The following is a 25,907-nucleotide window of genomic DNA, read 5'->3' as shown; positions in this document are numbered from 1 at the left end:
TGGTTCATGCCTGTATTCCTAACCGTTTGGGAAGCCAAGGCGGGCAGATCTTTTGAGGCCAGGAGTTCGAGACAAGCCTGACCAACATGGCAAAACCCCTTCTCTATTAAAAATATGAAAATTAGCTCTGCATGGTGGTGCATCCCTGTAATCCCAACTATCAGAAGGCTGAAGCATAAGAATTGCTTGAACCCGGGAGGCAAAGGTTGTGGTGAGCTGAGATCATGCCACTGCAATCCAGTTTGGGCAATACAGTGAAACTCTGTCTCAAAAAAAAAAAAAAAAAATCAAATGCTTCCTTTACGGATATGTTGTATTATACTCATTAGGGACAGTGAGTGTCTCAAAATTCAGATTTTGGATACCACTTAAGCTTGCCTGTGGTGATCTTTCCTACATAACCTGCTCTCTCCTGCCCACTGCCCAGAAACCCCTGAAGAGGCGACAGAGGTTATCAAATGGCATTGCTTAAATGGTTAATCATGAAACTTGTCCTTTATTTCTCCTCTTTGTAAATTTACTCCACACAAAAATGTTAGAATATTGCAATGTAGAATTTGAAGGCATTTGAGACTTTGTGAGGATGAGCAGATCAGAACTTGGAGGAGCTTATGAACCATAGACATGCTTTATAAGCAATTTAAGCAGGTTTCACATAGATCATACTGAGGAAAGCTTGGATCTTGGTAGTTTATTTTATGCAACAGAGGGATCCTGGATGAGGGAGATGGGGTCTGTGTGGGAGGAACTTCTGTAGAAAGTCTAGATTTACATCATCCCAGTTTATGACCCCACAGGCAAAGCAAAGCTTCTCTCTCTCACATAGCAGTATATAAAATCCAAATAAACATCTCAGCGTGGTCCAGCTTGGGCTCTGTGTCATGTGCCCTTCCCTGCCCTAGTTGCTTCACCAAGGGGTGAGATATTTTGGTTGCCGATGCTGTGATGGTGCCCACCTGTAGCAAGAGGCCCAGAATGACAGCCCTACAAGAGCTCTGCAGAACAATGGAGAGGAAACTTCTCTAAGAACTATAGAGTACTGGTGGTTTTTTTTTTTTTTTTTTTTTTTGAGAGAGGATCTGGCTTTGTCTATCAGGCTTGAGTGCAGTGACATAAACAGGGTGGTTCACTGCAACCTCCACCTCCCAGACTCAATGATCCTTCCATCTCAGCCTCCTAGCAGCTGGGACTACAGATGCACGCCAGCACACCCAGCTCATTTTTGTAATTTTTGTAGAGGCAGATTTTCCACATGTTGACCACACTGGTGTCAAACACCTGAGCTCAAGCAATCCACCCACCTTGGCTTTCCAAAGTCTTGGGATTACAAGTGTGAACCACCACACCTGGCCACAGGGAACATTTGCCAGACGACGGAGAAATTCTGGATAGACAAGAATCACAGATGTTCACTACCAGTGGAATAGAACTGTACTAAGGGTACCTGATATGGTTTTCGTGGGGATGCTAGCTAGAGTAGAATATATTAGTACTTGTGGTCAGGTGAAAGAAAGTAGCTATCACCTGGATACAATAGAACTTTCATATCCACGCCACTTTTGATCTTCACTATCAGTCTGAGACATGAGTAGAGCATACTCATTTTATAGTATATACTTTTGGGAGTCAAGAGACACAGAGAAGCGCAGCAGAAAACATATCGTTTCCATGACAGGACCAGGTATAACTCTAGTATGTATATCACTTTGGGAAGCAGGTGACTTCTAGACACTCTTAGAAGCTTAGACAATCCTGGCCGGGTGCAGTGGCTCATGTCTGTAATCCCAGCACTTTGGGAGGTGAGCGGATCATGAGGTCAAGAGATCAAGACCATCCTGGCCAACATGGTGAAACCCCATCTCTACTAAAAAATGCAAAAATTAGCTGGGCATGGTGGTGCGTGCCTGTAATTCCAGCTACTCAGGAGGCTGAGGCAAGAGAACCACTTGAACCTGGGAGGTGGAGGTTGCAGTGAGCCAATATCTCACCACCATACACGAACCTGGTGACAGAGTGAGACTCAGTCTCAAAAAAAAAAAAAAAAAGAGAACCTTAGACAACCCTGAAAACATCTAACGTGTAAGAATCCAGAAATTTCCATTGGCCAGGCACATAGGGCCAAAGTGACAGCAACTTTCAGAGAACTCTAGCATGTGAGTATATTCCTAGAGTTCTCGATCACACTAACCTTTGCAGTAGCTGTTCTTCCATATACTCCAGGCAAACAACTTTCATTCACTCACTTTTCTTGATATCTCCCACACCTAACCCAATTTCTGACACACAGCAGAAAATGTTTGCAGAATTGTTGAACTGATAGCAAACATTTGTTGAATGTCATTATATACATTATGCTAAGTTTGTGGACATAGATATAAATAAGACAAACATTCATATGCTTGTGGAGATCATAGCCTGGTGGGAAAGGCTAACAAACAGTTCTGTGTGAGGACTATTTGGTTGCAAACAACAGAGAACCAGACCCAATGTAGCTTAAGAAACACGGGAATGTTTTGGTACACACATGCTGAAAAGTCCAGGATTAGGATTGACTTCAGACAGTTAGTTCCAGAACTTCAGTGATCTGGTTTTATCTTGAGAATGTGTTTTTCACCGAATTGCCTTTGTTCTGGGGCTTCAAAGCAAAGGGCAACAGCAATTTGTCCTTATATTCTCTCAAGGTAATAGAATGTAGTAGCTCTGAGAATTACTTAAACCTGGGAGGCGGAGGTTGCAATGAGCCGAGATCATGACATTTCACTCCAGCCTGGGTAACAGAGTGAGACTCCATCTCAAAACAAAAACAGAACAGAAACAAGAATACAGTGGCTCGGCCAGGCGCGGTGGCTCACGCCTGTAATCCCAGCACTTTGGGAGGCCGAGGCGGGTGGATCACGAGGTCAAGAGATCGAGACCATCCTGGTCAACATGGTGAAACCCCGTCTCTACTAAAAATACAAAAATTAGCTGGGCATGGTGGCGCGTGCCTGTAATCCCAGCTACTCGGGAGGCTGAGGCAGGAGAATTGCCTGAACCCAGGAAGCGGAGGTTGCAGTGAGCCAAGATCACGCCATTGCACTCCAGCCTGGGTAACAAGAGCGAAACTCCGTCTCAAAAAAGAAAAAAAAAAAAAAAAAAAAAAAAGCCGGGCGCGGTGGCTCAAGCCTGTAATCCCAGCACTTTGGGAGGCCGAGGCGGGTGGATCATGAGGTTAAGAGATCGAGACCATCCTGGTCAACATGGTGAAACCCCGTCTCTACTAAAAATACAAAAAATTAGCTGGGCAAGGTGGCGTGTGCCTGTAATCCCAGCTACTCAGGATGCTGAGGCAGGAGAATTGCCTGAACCCAGGAGGCGGAGGTTGCGGTGAGCCGAGATCGCGCCATTGCACTCCAGCCTGGGTAACAAGAGAGAAACTCCGTCTCCAAAAAAAAAAAAAAAAAAAAGAACTTTGACAACTTGCCAGGGGTGGTGGCTCATGTCTGTAATCCCAGCACTTTGGGAGGCTGAGGTGGGCGGATCACCTAAGGTAGGGAGTTCGAGACCAACCTGACCAACATGGAGAAACCTCATCTCTACCAAAAATGCAAAAAATTAGCCAGGTGTGGTGGTGCATCCTTGTAATCCCAGCTACTCGGAAGGCTGAGGCAGGAGAATTGCTTGAACCTGGGAGGCAGAGGTTGTGTGGTAAGCAAAGATCATGCCATTGCACTCCAGCCTGGTCAGCAAGAGCAAAACTCCATCTCAAAAAAAAAAAAAAAAGAAAAGAACTTTGACAAGTTAATCAAAATTCTCTGTGCCTCAGCTCAGTTAGTTCTACTATTTCTTTTTTTCCTTTTTTTTTGAGACAGAGTCTCACTCCATTGCCCAGGCTGGAGTGCAATGGCGTGATCTTGGCTCACAGCAACTCTGCCTCCCGAGTTCAAGCGATTCTCCTGCCTAAGCTTCCCGAGTAGCTGGGATTACAGGCATGTACCATCATGCCCGGCTAATTTTTCTGTATTTTTAGTAGAGATGGGGTTTCACCATGTTGGTCAGGCTGACCTCGTGATCTGCCACCTCGGCCTCCCAAAGTGCTGGGATTACAGGCGTGAGCCACCGTGCCCGGCCAGAACCACGATTTTTTAATGACTGCACTTTGGGTACACTTTTAGGTTCCTGAATAAGTACTGAAGGGGTGTTCCCACCCCCCCAAAAAAGGAACATTTTTGAGATGAAAGAATATAAACTCTACTTCTTCTCTGCATAGCACTCTTCCGTTTGTTTGCTGCTGTTGTTCCAAAACTTCCCATTACTCAAACTGCCAAACCCACAGTCACTTTTCAAGAAGTTTTATCTCTTTCCTACCAACACCAATATATAGAGTGGCTTAGATCTGTATTTCCAAGTCTTACTGTCATTCCAAAAATTACTATAAACTATTAGAATCTCAAAAACTCAACTACATACTGATTACGCTGCCCAGTGTACCTCTGAATTCCACAGGGGTGGGTGTGGCGAACCAAGTTGTGTAGGAATGGGATATTCCATACTACAGGGCAAACTTGTAGCGGGCGGATGCTTTGGGGGTGGGAAGAGGGAAGGAAAGGGAGTGCAGATAAGCTCTTCTTCAGATCTCCGGGGTGAAATGAATACACCTGACGCCCGCGTGGCAATTAGAAGCTCCGCGAACTCAGTGAGGCCATGCTGGACAGAGGCTGGGACTCCGGGCCACCCAGACGACTCCGCCCGTAGCAAGCGCTGCGCGCTCCCGTGAGGGCGCGCGCGCGTGCAGTCGTGTCTCGCGCAGGATCGGGCCTGTCAGGCAGGAAATCTCGCGAGATCGGAAACGAGGGATGACGGTCGGGAGGAGGGGAGTGGTGTCGGGGAAGGGGGGGAAAACCTGGGCAGCGGCCGGGCTCTGTGGCTTCAGGGCTCGGGCAGAGAGAGGGAGGGTGGCAAAGAGAGTGAGTCGGTGCCGCCGTCTGCCTGAGGAGAGAGGAGGGGTCCCGTTCGCCCTGTGCCCTTCGCGGGCCGAGAGCACTAGGCACTCGCGAACATCTGAGGCCTCCCGGCCCCGGGGGACCCCGCCCCGCCGTCCGCCGGCCGGCCCGCGGCCTCTCTTCCCTTTGTGAGCGCCCCCTTCCCAGGGGTGGTGGTGGTGGCGGAGGGCTGCGCCTGGGCCCGCCCGCCGAGGGGCCGCGGCGGGGGACCGAGAGGGCCTCGGCTGTGTGAGGACAAGAGGCGGCCGAGGCCCGGGCCGGTTCCCCCGAGGCGGCGGCGGCTGCTACGGCTCCCGGCACTTCCCCGCGCCATCTTAACTGAGCCCGAGAGCTGAGGGCGCCTCCTCGACCCCGGTCGTCCCCTCGCCCCCCCCCCGCCCCCTTGTTGCAGAGCTTGGGCTTGGTGGCTCGTTGGGGCTCCGGGGGGGGGGGCGGCGGTCTGTCGCCGGGCCCCCTCCTCCTCCTCACTCCTCGCCCTCCAGGGTAGCAGCTACCGGAGCGCTGCAGGGGGGCTGCGCCTGCCCGCTCCGCCCCGGACCTGTCGGCGAAAGGGTAAGGGCACCTCTGCTTTGGGAAAGGGAGCTATGGAGGGGGGCGGGGAAATTCGGCCCACTGGGGCCTGTGTGTGGAAGAAGGGATGTGGGGGTGGGGTGGGGGAGGGAGACAAGGAGGGTCTGTGATTCTGTGGGTGGGGTGAAGAGGCTGGTGAGCTGGGCGCCCTCCCGTTTTAAGGGGCGAGAGTAATTTCATTCCTTTTTCCTGAGGGTCACCGGAAGGGGTGGTGGAAGGGGATGTTTCGAGGAAGGTGTGGCCCTCACTGGGAGACTGGGTTTCTGTGCACCCCGGTTTAGAGGCACGAGGTCCCTTTCCCTCTGGTCCTTCTGCTCCTCCTGCTCCTTCTCCTTTGTAGTGTGTATGGATTCTTGGGAAGAGAGACTGCTCTGGGTGGCTTGCAGGATGGATTCCACCCCCCCAGCACAGGAAATCTATACCCCTCTTCTGTAGGGGTGATGGAAGCGTTTCTCTCCCCCTACCCTTCCCCCTTCCTCATCCTCTAGTCTACTGCAGTGCTGCAGAAGTCCAAGGCAGTTTCTTCATACACAGACCCATGTATACACAGAAGGGAGGGGGAGCAGGAGAGGGAAGTAATGGCGCTTCCCTTGAAAAGGTTACTCCTTTTCCTTTGGTTTTAAATTCATGACAGTACCATTTTAATACTCTTTCCCTGAGATCTGTCCATGGGAAGTATATCTGTATCTATTCCTGGTGTTATTGTTGGGGGACATGGCCTTTAGAGAGGGACCCCGCTGATGTTAGAACAGTTTTGATGTCTTTTTGAGAGATGTCTGGATTGACATTTTTTTTTTTTTTGTGAGCAGGTTGGATTTTCGTTAGAATTCAAATAAAATAATTTTGTACCTTCTCATCCTCATTTCCCTTCTTTTTTTCTATGACTTTTATAGTTCATCAAGAATTACTGGCCGGGCACAGTGGCTCACGCCTGTAATCCCAGCACTTTGGGAGGCTGAGGTGGGTGGATCACGAGGTCAGGAGATCGAGACCATCCTGGCTAACTCGTTGAAACCCTGTCTCTACTAAAAATACAAAAAATTAGCCGGGCGTGGTGGCACTCGCCTGTAGTCCCAGCTACTCGGGAGGCTGAGGCAGGAGAATTGCTTGAACCTGGGAGTTGGAGGTTGCAGTGAGCCAAGATCGTGCCATTGCACTCCAGCCTGGGCGACAGAGTGAGACTTCGTCTCAAAAAAAAAATTATTAACGATTGTTACATACAGACAGGCTGTCTGATGAACATTTCTCCCTAAGCTGTAAATTTTTAGGCTTAATACTATTATGTATAATATTGAAATTGGAATTTTCTGAAAATGGTTAGGTTACAAACCTTTCGGTAGCTGATGCTTTGTTTTTATTAATCTGCCTAATTATTCTGTAATCTATTATCTGTAGTCAGTCATTTTTTCACTTATTTTGCTTCCTATCATGTTTGTCTGAAAACAATCTTATCTGGTTTACAGTACTACTTGTTGATTTTGTCCTAGTTGACTAGAAATAAATAAAAATTTAAACATTCTGGAAATGTGCTGCCAAGTGCTTTTTGTGACCAAAGAGTAGTTTTCAAATCTCCATGTACTGATGATACATTTTTTTTCTTTTTAAGTGTTTAGTGAATACTGGTGACGTGATTTCAAAATGTTCCACATATGACTATTAATAGAATTAAATAATTTTTTTCACAAAGTGAGGAAGAAGATTAAAATATCTACAGATTATGAGTTGTCTTTTGCGTATTTAGTGTTTTAAGCTCTACTTAGGTACTTATTTTTAAATACCTCCAAATGCCATGTACATTTTATGTTGTCATTAAATGTTGTCTAGTAGACCTTTTTTGATGTGTTTGTTGCATTCTGAAACCTGTTTTAAGATAGGGATATAAAGATGTTAGTAGCAGCGCTAGGTACGAACTTAGTTTCTGTCATTTTATATCATGATTTTGATGTAGGAGACATGGTATGTTAAATACATTTTATTTTTTTTTTTCTCAGAAGATGGAATTCTCTTTGCTTTATTCTCTTTTAATGGTCATCTCAATTCATTGAACTGAAATAACACTATTCATTTGAGTATTTATTTCATGGGACAAAGCTGCATGTTGTTGATATGTAGAGTTTTCTCCTTTGTGGCAAATTAAGCCAGGAAATCTAATTCTCTATTATTATGGCTTGTTGATAATTGATTCATATATACTAGCATGTGTTGATCCAGGTGTACTGCTCAGTAGAGTGGCTGCTTTTACCTTGGTAAGTTGTAGGCAGAGCAGATTTATCAGTAAAGGCTACAAAACTTGAAGGATTTACATAGGGTGTAGGTTAACTATTTACTTGCTTTGTTTCATCATGCTATAACTAAGGAGTACTCTTCAAGACAATTGGAAAAAAAAAAAACCTCTTTCATAGCTGGTAGAAATGTTGCCTAAAAGCGGGAAAGTGTGTTCATGTTCAATTAGATAAATACATTATTAAGGAAAAATTGCCTGAGGGTTATTTCAGATGACCTCTGATGCCGCAGAAAGAAAATGCTGAGAGCTAATAGTCTGAGTTGATTCCAGATTAGTATGGCACTTCTTATGTTTCTAAATAGTTCATCTACAAAATGGCAGTGTACATCACTTCCTGTTCTTTCACAACTGGCTCTTTCACTGGATTCTCTTTTAATGACTTAATTTTTGGCATTCTGATATCTGAATTGTTAATTTGGTTATAATTCTCATGTTTTAAAGGTGGAAGAATTTCTGAGAATCAGCTGGATTTAAAGGCTTTTAGTAAGATTATTTTGATGGTAACAAAACATTGCTTCCAAACTAAAGGATAGTATTGCAAACGAATCTAAACTCTGAGAGGTTTTAAAGAAATACAGCAGTGTACAGGATCAAAAATATGAGTGCACTGAATAGAAAGAATTATCATATTTTTTATAATGTTGATTTTGGGGAAAGTGTGGATATGGCACATTATTGAATGGATGTTGATCTAAAATAAGCTTTCTGTGTAACAAGGTATATACATGACATTTGGTCCCATGTTATGAAGCCATTTTAATGATAAGAAAGCAGCTCATTAGTTACAGGATACTAGAAAGACTGGATGCTCATAACTAATCATAAGCGTATGGTTTATAGGCCGGGCTCGGTGGCTCACGCCTGTAATCCCAGCACTTTGGGAGGCTGAGGCAGGTGGATCACGAGGTCAAGAGATCGAGACCATCCTGGTCAACATGGTGAAACCCCGTCTCTACTAAAAATACAAAAAAAAAAAAAAACATTAGCTGGGCATGGTGGCGCGTGCCTGTAATCCCAGCTACTCAGGAGGCTGAGGCAGGAGAATTGCCTGAACCTAGGAGGCGGAGGCTGCAGTGAGCCGAGATCGCGCCATTGCACTCCAGCCTGAGTAACAAGAGCGAAACTCCGTCTCAAAAAAACAAAAAAGAGTATGGTTTATATTAAAAATTTGCCAGTTCTTAGTAGACATGAATATGTAGTAAATCCAGAAGTTATCTAGGGGTCAGTTGTTGGCATTGAAATTAGAGTTGAAGTTAATCTGTCTTTCATCTCTTTCACCTGGAAATAATTCTGTGTTTTGCATTTGGCTTATTTGTATATTAAAATCACTTAATTTTTCATTTGTATCTGTTTCATTATCAGTAATTTCTATTATAACAATTAATGGTACTCATTCAAATTTAATCTTTCAGAAATTAGGAACATTTTCGGTACATGTTAGTTGAGGGCTGCTGTTTGGATGAGGATCATATGTAAACGAATCCCTTCAAAAAAAGTGTTATTTCTGGGCTGGGCAAAGTGGCTCACACCTGTAATCCCAGCACTTTGGGAGGCTGAGGTGGGAGGATTGCTTCAGGCCAGGAGTTCAAGAGTAGCCTGGGCAGCACAGTATGACGCTATCTCTACAAAAAAATTTTTATTTAATTAGCAGGGGCTAGGTGTGGTGGTTTATTGTCTATTATACCAGCACACTGGGACACTGAGGCAGGGAATCACTTGAACCTAGGAGTTTGAGGCCAGCCTAGGCAACATAGTGAGAATATTAATGAGACATGAAAAATGAAAATATTAGTGGGGCATGATGGTGCATGCTTGTTCTAGCTACCTGGGAGGCTAACGTGGGAGGATTGCTTGAGCCCAGAAGATGGAAGCTGCAGTGAGTTGTGATCATGCCACTGCAGTCTAGCCTGGCAACAGAATGAGACTGTCTAAAAACAAAGCAAAAGCCCGTGTTGTGGCTCATACCTGTAATTCCAGCACTTTGGGAGGCCAAGGTGGGTGGATCACCTGAGGTCAAGAGTTCAAAACCAGCCTGGCCAACATGGTGAAACCCCATCTCTACCAAAAATAAAACAAATTAGCTTGGCGTGGTGGTAGGTGCCTGTAATCCCAGTTACTGGGGAGGTTGAGGCAGGAGAATTGCTTGCACCCAGGAGGTGGGGGTTGCAGTGAGCTTATATCTCGAGACTGCCCTACTACAGCCTGGAGTGGCCCCTGACCTACAGAGCTAGATTCCATCTCAAAACAAAACAAAACAAATTAAAAAGTGTTATTTTTCTAGTAAAGTTTTGCGTAAGATTGAGATGTTCATTAAGCAGAGGGCCAACATATGCTTATCTGCCTTTAGGTATGTGTGCTTTTTTTTTTAAATTTTTTAATTTGAGACAGAGTTTTTGCTCTGTCATCCAGGTTGGAGTGCAGTAGGGCAATCACACCTCATTGCAGCCTCAGCCTCTTCAGTTCAAGTGCTCCTCCCACATCAGCTCCCCAAGAAGATGGCACTACAGGTGCCACTGTATCTGGCTAATTTTTTTTTAGTAGAGATGGGATTTTGCCATGTTGCCCAGGCTGATCTTGAACTCCTCAGCTCCAGCGATCTGCCTGCCTTGGCCTCCCAAAGTGGTGGGATTACATACATGAACCACTGCACCTGGCCTGATTTCTATACTTATTATTAATGGCTGGATTTTAAAAATTATACTTCAGGTTTTCCTATTATAAAATGTGAGGGGATACAACCTGTATTAGTTCATTCCATTATATTCCATTGTCAAGTTAAAGTATTTTAGTTTTTAATAATACAAATTGATGTTTAATTTCATTAAAGATGTCTCATACCTTCTAAAAATCTATGTGAATTAAAAAGTTGTACAGAGGGACTAGCAACAGTTGATTTTCCCTTGGGATGTTTCTGTCATCATTTGATAACAGTTATTTCTATATCAGTCTATTCTGTTTGTGCCAGAAGCAGACTTTTTGTTCTAAAATATAGTCTAAGGCTGTACCTTCCTGATAACAAAACTAAGTAGCCTATAAAAGTTAGAAGAGTGTTTAAAATGTTAAGTACCGCTGGGCGTGGTGGCTCAAGCCTATAATCCCAGCACTTTGGGAGGCCGAGGCGGGTGGATTACGAGGTCAAGAGATCGAGACCATCCTGGTCAACATGGTGAAACCCCTTCTCTACTAAAAATACAAAAATTAGCTGGGCATGGTGACGCATGCCTGTAATTCCAGCTACTCGGGAGGCTGAGGCAGGAGAATTGCTTGAATCCAGGAGGTGGAGGTTGCGGTGAGCCGAGATCGTGCCACTGCACTCCAGCCTGGGTAACGAGTGAAACTCCATCTCAAAAAAAGAAAAAAAAATGTTAAGTACCTGGCATGTAAATAAAATAAGTAAAAGTACAAATTATTAAGTACCTTGCATAATAGATATATTACAGTCTGCTAAAAGTGCCAGTGACAGTTATACTGTAGGTTATTATTTAAATATAACGACATTTAATTACCTTCTAACTTATCTTTAAAGCTGAAAAGAAGCTAATTTTTCCTTCTGATAAAATTATTCCATCAAATAGTTTTATGCAGGTTTAGAAGTAGATGAATTACTACAAAGTTTAGAAAGATATTCAAAGTTTAGTTTCTGAGAAATATAATCAAGTAATAGGATGGAACATAACTTTCTGGTTTGCAGCTGCCAATACACTTACTATGTATTAATGTTGGCCAGGCATGGTGGCTCACGCCTGTAATCCTAGCACTTTGGGAGACTCAGGCAGGTGGATCACTTGAGGTCAGGAGTTCGAGACCAGCCTGGCCAGCGTGGCAGAACTCCGTCTTTACTAAAAATATAAAAGATTAGCCGTGTATAGTGGTGTGTACTTGTAATCCCAGCTACTCAGAAGGCTGAGGCAAGAGAATCACTGGAACCTTGGAGGTGGAGATTGCAGTGAGCTGAGATTGCACCACTGCGTTCTATCCTGTGCAACAGAGCAAAGCTCTGTCTCAAAAAAAAAAAAGAAAAGAAAAAAAAGGCTAGGTGCGGTGGCTCATGCCTGTAATCTCAGCACTTTGGGAGGCCAAGGCGGGTGGATCAGCCGAAGTCAAGAGTTTGAGACCAGCCTGGCCAAAATGACGAAATCCCGTCCCTACTAAATATACAGTAATTAGCTGGGCATGGTGGCACACGTCTGTAGTCCCAGCTACTCGAAAGGCTGAGGCAGGGGAACCATTTGAACCTGGGAGGCAGAGGTTGCAGAGAGCTGAGATCCTACCACTGCACTCCAGCCTGGGTGACAGAGTGAGACTCAAAAAAAAGGCTCAGTGCAGTGACTCACGCCTGTAATCCCAGCACTTTGGGAGGCTGAGGCAGGTGGATCATGAGGTCAGGAGTTTGAGACCAGCCTGGCCAGCATGGTGAAACCCTGTCTTTACTAAAAATACAAGAAATTAGCCAGATGTGGTAGCTTGTACCTGTAGTCCCAGCTACTTGGGATGCTGAGGCAGGAGAATTGCTTGAACCCTGCAGGTGGAGGTTGCAGTGAGCTGAGATCACACCACTGCACTCTAGCCTGGGCGACAGAGCAAGACTCTGTCTCAAAAAAAAAAAAAAAAAATGTATATATATGTCACCATTTACTAGTGGAAATGTGTAACTACAAGTTTTGTTTGTTTGTTTGTTTGTTTGTTTTGAGACAGGGTCTTGCTCTGTTACCCAGGTGGAAGTACAGTGGCACAGTCATGCCTCACAGCAACCTCTACCTTCTGGGCTCAGAGCCATGAGTAGCTGGGACTATAGGCCTGTGCTACCATGCTGGGCTTATTTTTAAGTTTTTTGTAAAAATGGGTTCTCTGTGTTGCCCAACCTGATCTCAAACTCATGGGCTAAGGCAATCCTACCTCCTCAGTCTCCTCAAGAGCTGGGATTACAAGCGTGAGCCACAGTCGCAGGCCTGTGGTAACTTCTTCATTTAACTATTTATGCCTCACTTTTTCTTTTCTTTTCTTTTCTTTTTTTTTTTTTTTAAGACAGAGTTTTCGATCACTGCGTAGGCTGGAGTACAATGGTATGATCTCAGCTCACTGCAACCTCCGTCTCCCGGGTTCAAGCAATTCTTCTGCCTCAGCCTCCCAAGTAACTGGGATTACAGGCGTGTGCCACCACACCTGACTAATTTTTTTCTATTATTAGTAAAGATGGGGTTTCACCACATGGCAAGTCTGGTCTTGAAATCCTGACCTCAGGTGATCCACTGCCTCAGCCTCCCAAAGTGCCCAGGCGTGAGCCACTGTGCCCTTTAATGTGAAGATAGTATATACTGGGTTTAAATAGGATAATGCTTGCTAAGTACTTGCTGCCTGATACATACTAATACTTGATAAATTGTTGGCTATCACATACTAGCTGCCTAATAAATATAAATTTTTATATGTACATAAGTCTTTTTTTTTTTTTTTTTGAGTCAGGGTCTCACTCCTGTTGCCCAGGCTGGAGTGCAGTGGGACGATCTTGGCTCACTGCAGCCTTGACCTTCCAGGCTCAAGTGATCTACCCACCTCTGCCCCTGCAAGTAGCTAGGGCTGCAGGCAGATGATACCACACGGCTAATTTTTGTATTTTTTGTGGAGATGGGGCTTTGCCATATTGCCCAGGCTAGTATCAAACTCCTGAGCTCAAGTGATTCCACCTGCCTTGGCCTCCCAAAGTGCTGGGGAGAGTCTAATATTTAAGGATGAGTTGCGTTATGTAATTTTGATTTGATATTAGATTTATATGTTTGGAGTTTGACATATTTTTTCAGACTAACAAGGTAGCTTTGTAACTTCTTGCACCTGTAATGGGCTACTATGTAGTACTTAATAGTAATGGGAGTTTTTTGTTTTTTTTTTTTTTCTTTTGGGATAGAGTCTTGCTCTGTCACTCAGGTTGGAGTGTAGTAGTGAGATTAAAGTTCACTGCAGCCTCAATCTCCTGGGCTCAAATGATCCTCCCGCCTCAGCCACCTCAGCAGCTAGGACTACAGGCATGTACCACCATACCTGGCTAATTAAGAAAATTTTTAGTATAGACAAGGTCTCACTATGTTGCCCAGGTTGGTCTTGATCTCCTGAGTTCAAGTTCAAGCCTGTCTTAAGAAATGACATTTCAGGCTGGGCACAGTGGCTAACGCCTGCAATCCAAGCACTTTGGAGGCCAAGGTGGGCGGATCATCTGAGGTCGGGAGTTCAAGACCAGCCTCACCAACATGGTGAAACCCCGTCTTTAAAAAAAAAAAAAGAAAGAAATAACATTTCAGGCCAGGTGTGGTGGCTCATGCCTGTAATTGCAGCACTTTGGGAGGCCAGTGGGGTGGGCAGATTAGATTACTTGAGTTCAGGAGTTCGAGATGAGCCTGGCCAATGTGGTGAAACACTGTCTCTACTAAAAATACAAAAACTAGCTGGATGTGGTGGTGGACGCCTGTAGTCCCAGCTACTTGAGAGGCTGAGGCAGGAGAATCGCTTGAACTCGGGAGGCAGAGGCTGCAGTGAGCTGAAATTACACTCTAGCCTGGGCAGCGAGAGCAAAACTTGGTTTCAAAAAAAAAAAAAAAAAGCAATTACATTTCTTTTCTAGTACTTCCTTTGTTTATTTAAGAAACATTTGGTATCCCTCTTCTACCTCCTGGAGCTCTTTTCACCATCCCTGGCTTTGAAGGCATTCAGAGTACCCATGTTCGTCTAACCTTTTTATTTAGACATCTTTTGTGGGTATGTCCTTACCTTGAAAGTGGTTTATATTCCAAAATGTATTAATTCAACAAACTTTAAGTGATTATTATGTGCCAGTAAGACAGTATATCAGCCCTGGGAAAAATCTACCTTCTGAATAGTTTTCTCAAGCTAGATATTCGTAGGAAAACAAGGACTTTCCTATGGTTTTTAGTTTCTCCAAGTCAGTGCTTTCAAACTTTAGGTTGTGATATATTAATGGCTTGTAAATTCAATTTAGTGAGTCACAATAATAATTTTTAAAAGTAATGGGGAGTGTCAGTGTGGTTCATAAAGTAAGGGCAAGAATTATTATGGGAAACTTTTGTTGGCTTTTTTTTTTTGATGCAGGGTCTTGCTCTGTTGCCCAGGCTGGAGGGCAGTGTTGTGATTGTTGCTCATTGTGGCCTCCACCTCCTGGCTCAAACGATTCTCGCATCTCAGCCTTCTGAGTAACTGGGACTACAGATGTGCATCACCATGCTGGCTAATTTTTACAAAAATTTTTTTGTACAGACAGGGTTTTTCTATGTTGCCCAGGATAGTCTCAAACTCCTGAGCTTAAGTTATCCTCTTGCCTTGGCCTCCCAAAGTGCTGGTATTACAGGTGTGAGCTACTGCAGTTTGCCACATTTTTATATGTTCTGGGTACCCAGTTACAATTAAAAAAATTTCTGTATTAGTTTGTTCTTACGCTGTTGTAAAGACATACCTGAGACTGGGTAATTTATAAAGAAAATAGGTTTAATCGGCTCATGAGTCTGTGGGCTATACAGGCATCTGCATCTTGGGAGACCTCAGAAAACTTACCATCATAGCAGAAGGGGAAGCAGGCATATCTTCTCATGGCTGGCAGGAGAGAGAGAGACTGCATGTGTGTGCGCACACAGTCAAGCGAGTGAAGGGGGAAGTGCTACAAACTTTCCAACAACCTTATCTCCTGAGAACTCACTACCAACTAGAACAGCAAAGGGGAAATCTACCCCTATTATCTAGTCACCTCCCACCAGGTCCCTCCTCCAATTTTGGGGATTATAGTTCAGCATGAGATTTGGGTGGGGACACAGAGCCAAACCATATTACTTTCTTTCTTTTTCTTTTCTCTCTCTCTCTTTTTTTTTTTTTTTTTGAGACAGAGTTTCACTCTTGTTACCCAGGCTGGAGTGCAATGGCGCCATCTCGGCTCACCATAACCTCCGCCTCCTGGGTTCAGGCAATTCTCCTGCCTCAGCCTCCTTAGTAGCTGGGATTACAGGCACGCGCCACCATGCCCAGCTAATTTTTTGTATTTTTAGTAGAGACGGGGTTTCACTATGTTGACCAGGATGGTCTCGATCTCTCGACCTCGTGATCCACCTGCCTCGGCCTCCCAAAGTGCTGGAATTACAGGCTTGAGCCACTGCGCCTGGCCCTTTTTTTTTTTTTTTTTTTTTTAAGATAGGGTTTTACTCTGTTGCCCAGGCTGGAGTGCAGTGGGGTGATCATGGCTCACTGAAACTTCTGCCTCTTGGGCTCAAGCAATCCTCCCACCTCAGCCTCCTGAGTAGCTGTGCCATGATGCTGGGCTAATTTTTGTCTTTTTTGTTAGGGACAGGGTTTCGCCATCTTGTTGCCCTGGCTGGTCTTCAACTCCTGACCTCAAGTGATCTGCCCACCATGGCCTCCCAAATTGCTGGAATTACATGAGCCACTGTGCCTGGCCTAAAATTTCTTTTTTTTTTTTTTTTTACCGTATCCCTTTTACTTCTACTCTGCTGTCTCTGAAATATGCTTGTTTTAGTTTGCCTTTTCCTTTTCTTTCAACAACTCTCCTTTGATCTCTACTCATTCATCTCTAGTCTATTTGGTGGTCGTATTGGGTATATTTACCTAGGAAAGGTAAATATACTAATAGCTTGGGAGATGGCGAGGACTTTGTCTTAAAGATCCTGGCAAGGGTACCAGCAGTTTTGGGTAATCATGGTAACTTCTGAGGTTTTTGTATGTGTTATCAGGTATCTAATGTCACATGCTATGTGTGAGTGCAGTTTTTCATGAATTGCAGAATTTTTTTAAAAAAGAAGACTTTATTTTTTATTTTTATTTATTTATTTTTTTAAGATGGTTTCACTCCGCTTCCCTATGCTGGAGGCCAGTGGCACGATCATGGCTCACTGGAACCTTGACTTCCCAGGCTCAGGTGATCCTTTTACTTCAGTCTACCAAGTAGCTGGAACTACAGGCATGCGCCACCATACTTGACTGATTTTTTGGTATTTTTTGTAGAGATGAGACCACATTTCCTATGCTGGTCTCTAACTACTTGGCTCAAGTGATCTGCCTGCCTCGGCCTCCATAAGTGCTGGGATTATAGGCATGCGCCACCTCGCCTGGCTGAAAACTTTTCATTTGGTGCATATTAAGAAAATACCTTTTATTCTTATTTGGGAGCATATATAGATTTAATTTAACCATATTGAAATATGTCTGTTCATAAAATTATTATGTGACTAAGTATATTTAAAAAATATCAGGCCTGGCATGGTAGCTCACACCTGTAATCCTAGCACTTTGGGAGGCCAAAGTGGGTGGATCACTTGAGATCAGAGATTAAAAACCAGCCTGGCTAACATGCTGAAACCCTGTCTCTACTAAAAATACAAAAAAATTAGCTGTTGGTGGTGGTGGGAGCCTGTAATCCCAGCTACTAGGGAGGCTGAGAACAGGATAATCGCTTGAACCTGGGAGGCAGAGGTTGCATTGAGCCAAGATCATGCCACCGCACTCCATCCTGGGTGACAGAGTGAGATTCTGTCTCAAAAAAAAATTTAATGTGGTACAGTGTGTTACATCTAACCATAGTATTTATGTTTTAGTTGATGTTTTTAATTTACTCATGGTAGTAGTTACAAGCCTGTAGTTTGTATTTTGGATTCATTTCTTACAATTTGTTTCCACTGAGACGGAGAAAGAGGTTTCAGAAAAAGTTGATGAACACCATTACTAAACAAGGTAAAGGTTTTTCCGTTTTTAGACTTGGGAAATGTATTGTTACTGAAAATTGGAAAAGCTTTGTCTTTTTGCCAAAAGCATCCATATCCTTGATTGTACTTGGTAAAGAAACTTTGCTCATCATTGTTGCACAGAAACTTTGTATAGTATATGTTGTTTTATTTAATATATAGTATTTAAGTAATCTCCTGCTGTGTAAATGGTAGATGATGATGGGGCCATTACATGATAGGAGTATGGTATTACAGTTGGTTTTATTTACTGGAATTTACTAGAATTAGATTTCTGAGTCCTAGAGGGGCAATATAATGTGCTCACTTTCAGATTCTTTTTTGTTTTTGTGTTTGAGACAAGGTCTTGCTCTGTCACCCAGGCTGGAGTGTAGTGGCACAATCACATCTCACTGAGGCCCTGACCTCCTGCACTGAAGAAGTCTTCATACCTCAGCTTACCAAAGTGCTAGGATTACAGGTGTGAGCCACCATGCCTGGCCTAGATTCTTTACTTTGATATGTAGTTACTAGTGATAATGATATTTTAATTCTCTAGAAAAGAACCAAGTAATTTGAAGATTGCATAATTAAAAGATCATTTTATCTTCAGTTTGGGTAGTGACAAAGTATTTTTGCGTTTTATGTATGAATGTCCAATTCTATAAAATAATGCCATAAATCTTTTTTTTTTTTTTTGGAGACAGAGTTTCGCCCTTGTTACCCAGGCTGGAGTGCAATGGCGTGATCTCGGCTCACCGCAACCTCTGTCTCCTGGGTTCAAGCAATTCTCCTGCCTCAGTTTCCCGAGTAGTTGGGACTACAGGCGTGCGCCACCATGCCCAGCTAATTTTTGTATGTTTAGTAGAGGCGGGGTTTCACCATGTTGACCAGGATGGTCTCCATCTCTTGATCTCGTGATCCACCTGCCTTGGCCTTCCAAAGTGCTGGGATTATAGGCGTGAGCCACCGCGCCTGGCCAATGCCATAAATCTTTAATCAATAATAAAAAAGTTGGCCAGGTGTGGTGGCTTACTTCTGTAATCCCAGCACTTTGGGAGACTGAGGTGGCAGATCACTCTATGTCAGGAGTTTGAGACCAGTCTGGCCAACATGGTGAAACCCTGTCTATACTAAAAATACAAAAATTAGGCAAGTGTTGTGGTAGGCACCTGTAGTCTCAGCTACACAGGAGGCTGAGGCAGGAGAATCGCTTGAACCTAGGAGGCAGAGGTTGTAGTGAGGTGAGATCGTGCCACTGCACTCCAGCCTGGGTAACAAAGCAAGACTCTGTCTAAAAAAAAAGAATAAAAAGGTTGTAAAAAGGAAAATACATGAAAATATTTCTATCTGAAAAAGAAATGGGCCAGGTGCCATGGCTCATGCCTGTAATCCTAGCACTTTGGGAGGCTGAGGTGGGGGATCACGAAGTCAGGAGTTTGACACCATCCTGGCTAACACGGTGAAACCCCGTCTCTACTAAAAATACAAAAATTAGCCAGGCATGGTGGTGCATGCCTGTAATACAAGCTGCTTCAGAGGCTGAGGCAGGAAAATCGCTTGAACCCGGGTGACAGAGGTTGCAGTGAGCTGAGATGGCACCATTGCACTCCAACCTGGGCAACAGAGCAAGACTCTGTTTCAAAAAAAAAAAAAAAAAAAGAGGAATGACTGGTTGTGGTGACTTAGTCTGTAATCCCAGCATTTTGGGAGGCTGAGGCAGAAGGTTTGCTTGAGGCCAGGAGTTCAAGACCAGCCTGGGCAACGTAGTAAGACACTGTTTCAATAAAAGGTATAATAATAATGGTTAAAAAAAAAAATTTCCTGCACCTGGTGGTTGATGCCTGTAATCTCATCTACTCGGGAGGCTCAGACAGGAGGATCACTTGAGCCCAGGAGGTCAAGGATGCAGCAAACCTTAATCAGGCCACTGTACTCCAGCTTCTTTGACCCTGTGTTAAAAAACAAACAATAACATGAAAGCAATGCTCTCTAGTAGAGAAATTTGATTGATAACGGAAAAGATAGAATTTGGATATTTATTTGTTTGCATGATATTTTGATTGAATTGATTATAAAAAAAATAGAATAAACTGGTTGGAGAAAGCCACTACATTCAAGAATAGCATAGTTTTACAGGAAAATAGAAATACAGTTGACATGAGGTTTGTTATGAATTTAATACGTATTAGATGGATAAGTCAAGTTAGAAGAATACATTTCACAAGTTTATTGCTGTGGTGAAAGATGTCATATCAAACCCCTGAATAATGGATTATTGCCAAATCAGTTTGTTCTTCCTTTGATTGAATACATATGAAATGGATGGTGGTGGTTTTAATGTTTTCTGCATTTAGTAGTTTTTGTATTGGAATTAAATTAGGTTAGGTTAGATTTCTGCCTATAAACAGGGCCAACTGTGATTTGTGAAATTATTTTTAAAATGTTTATCATCATGTTGGGCTTAATTTGTAAGTTTTGTGCTTTTCAATAGGAATCAAGGAGCTTGAATTTGAATTTTCTTTTCTTTTTAGATGGAGTTGCTCTGTTACCCAGGCTGGAGTGCAGTGGGGTGATCGTGGCTCACTGCAGCCTCTGCGTCCTGGGTTCGAACGATTCTCTTGCCTCAGCCTCCCAAGTAGCCGGGCCTACAGATATGTACCACCACACCTGGCTAATTTTTGTATTTTTAGTAGAGATAGGATTACACCATATTGGCCAGGCTGGTCTCGAACTTCTGACCTCAGGTAATCCACCCACCTCAGCCTCTCAAAGTGCTGGGATTACAGGTAAGCCACAATGCCTGGCCTTTTTTTTTTTTTTTTTTTTAAACAGGGTCTTGCCCTGTCATCCAGGCTGGCATACAGTGGCAGCTATCATGGCTAACTGCAGTTTCAGCCTCCCAGGCTCAAGTGATCCTCCCATGTCAGCCTTCTAAGTACAGGTGTGCATCACCATCCTTGGCTAATTTTTTGTATTATATGTGGAGACGGGATTTTGCCATGGCCCAGGCTGGTCTCAGCTTCTGGGCTCAAGTGATCCTCTGCCTTGGTCTTCCAAAGTACTGGTATTACAGGTGTGAGGCACCATTTTAGACCTAGAATTTTTTATTTTTTATTTTTATTTTTTTTGAGACAGAGTCTTGCTCTTTCATCAGGCTGGAGTGCAGTAGTGCAGTCTCGGCTCACAACCGCCTCTGCCTCCTGGGTTCAAGCGATTCTCCTGCCTCAGCCTCCTGAGTAGCTGGGGCTGTAGGCATGCACCACCACGCCCAGCTAACTTTTGTATTTTTGGTAGAGACAGGGTTTCACCATGTTGGCCAGGATGGTCTTGATTTCTTGACCTTATGATCCGCTCGCCTCAGCCTCCCAAAGTGCTGGGATTACAGGTGTGCGCCACCATGCCCAACTGAAACTGTGTCCTTTTAAAAATCCTTTTGGAGCACAGTCATTAAGCCAGTTGGTTTACTCATGCTGCAGTAAATTTGGAAATCAATTTTAATTTAATACTCTTGAGAGATATTCAGGTAGTTATAATTTGTAATTTGTTGTTATGTACTATGAAAACACCAAGTAAAAATAGTGATTGATGGAATTTGCTTTTAAAAACCACCAATTGGCTGGGTGCAGTGGTTCATGCCTGTAATCCCAGCACTTTGGGAGGCCGAGGTGGGTGGATCACGAGGTTGGGAGTTTGAGACTCAGCCTGACCAGCATGGAGAAACAACGTCTCTACTAAAAATTCAAAAATTCACCGGTCGTGGTGGGCGTGCCTGTAATCCCAGCTGCTTGGGAGACTGAGGCAGGAGAATCGCTTGAACCTGGGAGGTTAAGGTTGCAGTGGGCTAAGATCATGCCACTGCATTCCAGCCTGGGTGACAGTGTGAGACTCCATCTCAAAAAAATAAAATAAAGAACACCAATTTAGGCCAGGTCTGGTGGCTCACACCTGAAGTCCCAGCACTTTGGGAAGCCAAGGCAGGCAAATCACCTGAGATCAGGGGTTTGAGACCAGCCTGGCCAAAAAGGTGAAACCCTGTCTCTACTAAAAATGCAAAAATTAGCTGGGTGTGGTGACTCTCAACTGTAATCCCAGGTACTTGGGAGGTGGAGGTAGGAGAATCACTTGAACCCTGGAGGCAAAGATTGCAGTGAGCTGAGATGGAGCCACTGGACTCCAACCTGGGAGACAGAGTGAGACTCCACCTTAAAAAGGGGGAAAAAAAAAAAGAAAAAAAGACCACCAGTTTAGCCAGTAAGTTAGGTGGCCTTCATATCAAAGTAAGATTCATCAATCAAGCATGTATTTCTTTTATCTTTTGAATGCTGCATTCTAGGCAGTGTGGTTATTAAAATAGGTTCAGTAATGACACATCTATATTTATTAATAAATTTTTTTGGTATGTTATTTTTTTTTTCTTTTTTGAGACGGAGTTTCGCTGTTGTGCAATGGCACGATCTCGGCTCACCACAACCTCCGCCTCCTGGGTTCAAGCAATTCTCCTGCCTCAGCCTCCTGAGTAGCTGGGACTATAGGCGCACACCACCATGCCCAGCTAATTTTTGTATTTTTTTTTTTAGTAGAGATGGGGTTTCACCATGTTGACCAGGATGGTATCGATCTCTTGACCTTGTGATTCACCCGCCTCGGCCTCCCAAAGTGCTGGGATTACAGGCGTGAACCACAGCGCCCGGCCGGTATGTTATTTTCTTGATACTGTGCCAGTATACAGAAATGAGTAAGACTTGATCCCTCCCATTTTGTAGTTTAGTAGGGATACAGGCTTGCAAGTAAATACATACAATAGTTTAGTGCAGGTTTTCCCAACCATGGCAGTATTGCCATTTTTTTTTTTTTTTTTTTGCAGTCTTCATATTTATTTATTCCTACTCAACATGACCCCAAAACACAGGAGCAACTCTGTACAATTCTAGAAACTCACAGCTAGCTCCAAAACAATAGAAATTTTAAACTACAAAAGATGAGTTATATTCAGCAAATATAAAGGGTAATTTTAGACGGTGTGAATGTTTATCAGACTATTTACAGCACCCGGAGACAGGTTCAGATCTTGCCGGCCTCCTTCTCTTCAGACCTCCGTGAAGCCATCTTCCTGTTGGAGCTCTCGAGCCTCCAGTCCGGGGGCCCCCGCTTACTCCGCCCGCTCTCCCAGGATGCCTCTCTGGATGCCTGTTCTCTGGAGAACTCCTGGTTTTTATGTTTTTTTTTTTTTTTTTTTTTTAGCCATTTTGCTTAGCCATTTTTCTTTTTTTAAAACTGTTTAATTGAGGTATAATAATTAATGCAGCAAAGTGCATAAATATGAAGTGTAAGCCTATTGAATTTTTACAGATGTATATGTTCCTGTAACCACCACAAGTAACAAGGCATAGAACATTCCTGTACCTCTTATAGTTCTTTCTCTGTTTTTTTACATTGTTGTGGGGATCTGTGCTATGCATTATAGGATATTTTGCAGCATCACTGGCTTTTATCCATTAGATGCCAGTAGCATTACCCACAGTTGTGATGATCAAAAAATGTTTCAGATATCGCCAAATGTCCCCTAGGGAACGAAATCAACTGACTGAGAACTTATTTAGCTGTTATACAGGTAGAGTTAAGAGTTAAGGGGTGTTTAGGAGTAGTGACTCCTGAGGGAGTGAGATTTTATATGGGTCTTAAAAAAATAATAAAAGTGGAAAGAGTATTATATACCTGAGAGCATGAATGAGCAATATCGAAGAGGGTGATTACTGATCATTTGTGGCTATAGGTTATTTATGTGATTTGGGATGGCTATTTGGTAAAATGAAGCTGAAAAGGTACTTTTGGACCCTATCTTTTTGCTTTTCTTTTTTGAGACAGGGTCTCACTCTTTTGCTCAGGCTGGAGTACAGTGGCACAATCATGGCTCACTGTAGCCTTGACCTCCCTGGCTCAAGCAATCCTCTCACCTCAGAGTAGCTGAGACCACAGGAGTGCACTACCCACCCCTTACAACGCCTCTAACCAAGCAGCTGGGACTACTGGTGTATACCACCATGGCCAGCTAATTTTCATAGAGACAGGGTTTCTCCGTGTCATCTAGGCTGATCTTGAACTCGGGCTCAAGCGTTCTTCACACCTCAACCTCCCAAAGTGCTGGGATTACAGGTGTGAGCCACCATGCTTAGCCATTTTTCTTTTTTAAAAACTGTTTAATTGAGGTATAATAATTAATGCAGCAAAGTGCATAAATATGAAGTGTAAGCCTATTGAATTTTTACAGATGTATATGTTCATGTAACCACCACAAATAACAAGGTATAGAACATTCCTGTACCTCTTATAGTTCTTTCTGTGTTTTTTTACAGACAGGGTCTTGCTCCTTTGACCAGGCTACAGTGCAGTAATACTGTCATAGCTCACTTCAGTCTTGAACTCCTGGGCTCAAGTGGTCCACCTCAGCCTCCTAAGAAGCTAGGACTGACTACAGGCATGTATAGGGATGGAATTTGCTGTGTTGCACAGGCTGGTCTTGAACTCCTGGCCTTAAGTAATTTTCCTGTTTTGTGCTTCCAAAGTGCTGGGATTACAGGCATGAAACACCATGCCTATCTTTCTTCTTAAAATTTTTATTTTACTGGTTGTTCTTTCTGACTGCATTTAACAGTAGGTGTCTCTCAACACAAAGCTTTTCTCTGTCTCACTCTTATCCTGCTGATTTCCCAACTCCATCCTTTATATCCAATTGCCTAAGATATCTTTTATTATTAATTAATTAATTAATTAATTTTAAAAGACAGAGTCTTACTCTGTTGCCCAGGCTGGAGTGCAGGGGTACAGTCATGGCTCACTGCAACCTCGACCTCCCCAGGTTCAGGTGATCCTTCCACTTCAGCCTCCCTAGTAACTGGGACTACAGGTGCCCACCACCACAGCTGGCTGATTTTTGTGTTTTTTTGTAGAGATGGGGTTTTGCTGTGTTCCACAGGCTGGTCACAAACTCCTGGGCTCAAGCAGTTCGCCTGCCTTGGCCTCCCACAGTGCTGGGATTACAGGCATGAGCCACAATGCCCAGCCGAGAATCTTAACTCTTCTTGAAGACATATTGGGGTGAACATACCTAAATTGAACTCATCTTCTTAATCTTTTGTAAAAGTTTCTGCTTATTTAACTACCTAGTTCAATGTTAATAACATGTTTTGTTTTGTTTTTGTCATGGCAAAGTCTGGCTCTTTCACCCAGGCTGCAGGAGTGCAGTGGCATGCGCTGCAGCCTCGAACCCTTGGGCTTAAGTGATCCTACTGCTTCAGCCTCCTCCCAAATAGCTAGGACTGCAGGTGCATGCTGTCATTCATCCTTGATGAATGTTTTGATTTTTTGTAGAGATTTTTGTAGATACTGTGCCAGGATACAGAAATGAGTCAGATTTGATGCCTTCCTAGACTTGCCATATTGCCTAGGCTGGTCTCAAACTCCTGAGCTCAAGTGATACTCCTGCCTCAGCCTCCCAAAGTGGTGGTATTACAGGTGTGTGCTACTGCACCTGGCAATAAGGTTTTATTTATGTATTTATTTATTTTTGATATGGACGGAGTCTTGCTCTGTTGCAAGTCTTGCTCTGTTGCCCAGGCTGGAGTGCAGTGGCGTGATCTCGTCTCACTGCAACCTCTGCCTCCCAGGTTCAATCAGTTCTCCTGCCTCAGCCTCCTGAGTAGCTGGGATTACAGGTGAGCGCCACCATGCCCAGCTAATTTTTGTATTTTTAGTAGAGACAGGGTTTCACCATGTTGGTCAGGCTGGTCTCAATCTCCTGACATCAAGTGATCCTGCTGCCTCAACCTCCCACAGTGCTGGGATTACAGGTGTGAGCCAGTGGTGCGGGTTTTTTTTTTTTTTTTTTTTTTTTTTTGACACAGAGTCTTGCTCTGTCCCCCAGGCTGGAGTGCATTGTGTCAATCTTGGCTCACTCCAGCGTCTGCCTTTGGGGCTCAAGCTATCCTGTCACCTCAGCCTCCCAAGTAGCTGGGACTATGGGCGTGCACTACCACACCTGGCTAATTTTTGTAGTTTTTGTAGAGATGGGATTTCGCCATGTTGCCCAGGCAGGTCTCAAACTCCTGACCTCAAATGATCTGCCTGCTTTGGCTTCCCAAAGTGTTGCGATTATAGGTGAGAGCCACCGCACCTGGCCCATCACATTTTTTTCAATCAGTTTTACCAAGGTATAATTTATTTGCAGCAATTTCACATATTTTTAATGCACAGATCAGTGGCTTTAACAATCACTTTAGTACTTTTTATTTCCCCCGCAAATTTCCTAGGCTGCTTTGCAGTCTCATTTCAGTTTTACTTCTG

The 25,907-nt window shown here is 43.8% G+C and overlaps 1 protein-coding gene across 3 annotated transcripts in view; it reads left to right on the top strand.

Moving 5' to 3' along the window:
• Positions 1-4,867: 4,867 nt before the first annotated feature.
• TAOK1 (TAO kinase 1) overlaps positions 4,868-25,907 on the top strand; it is a 171,517-nt gene continuing 150,477 nt past the window's right edge. For 2 of the 3 annotated variants that reach the window (XM_074388433.1, XM_039476870.2), the window contains exon 1: positions 4,868-5,534. The gene's annotated coding sequence lies outside the window, so the exon portion shown is untranslated. Of the gene's footprint in view, positions 5,535-22,821; positions 24,043-25,907 lie in introns of those variants that run through there. The other variant, XM_074388432.1, reaches the window with a different exon arrangement.

Source organism: Saimiri boliviensis, chromosome 17, assembly GCF_048565385.1.
Source record: "Saimiri boliviensis isolate mSaiBol1 chromosome 17, mSaiBol1.pri, whole genome shotgun sequence".
Taxonomy (NCBI): Eukaryota; Metazoa; Chordata; class Mammalia; order Primates; family Cebidae; genus Saimiri; species Saimiri boliviensis.
Note: the sequence above shows the minus strand (reverse complement) of the source record. Positions and strands in the feature narration are given on the sequence as shown.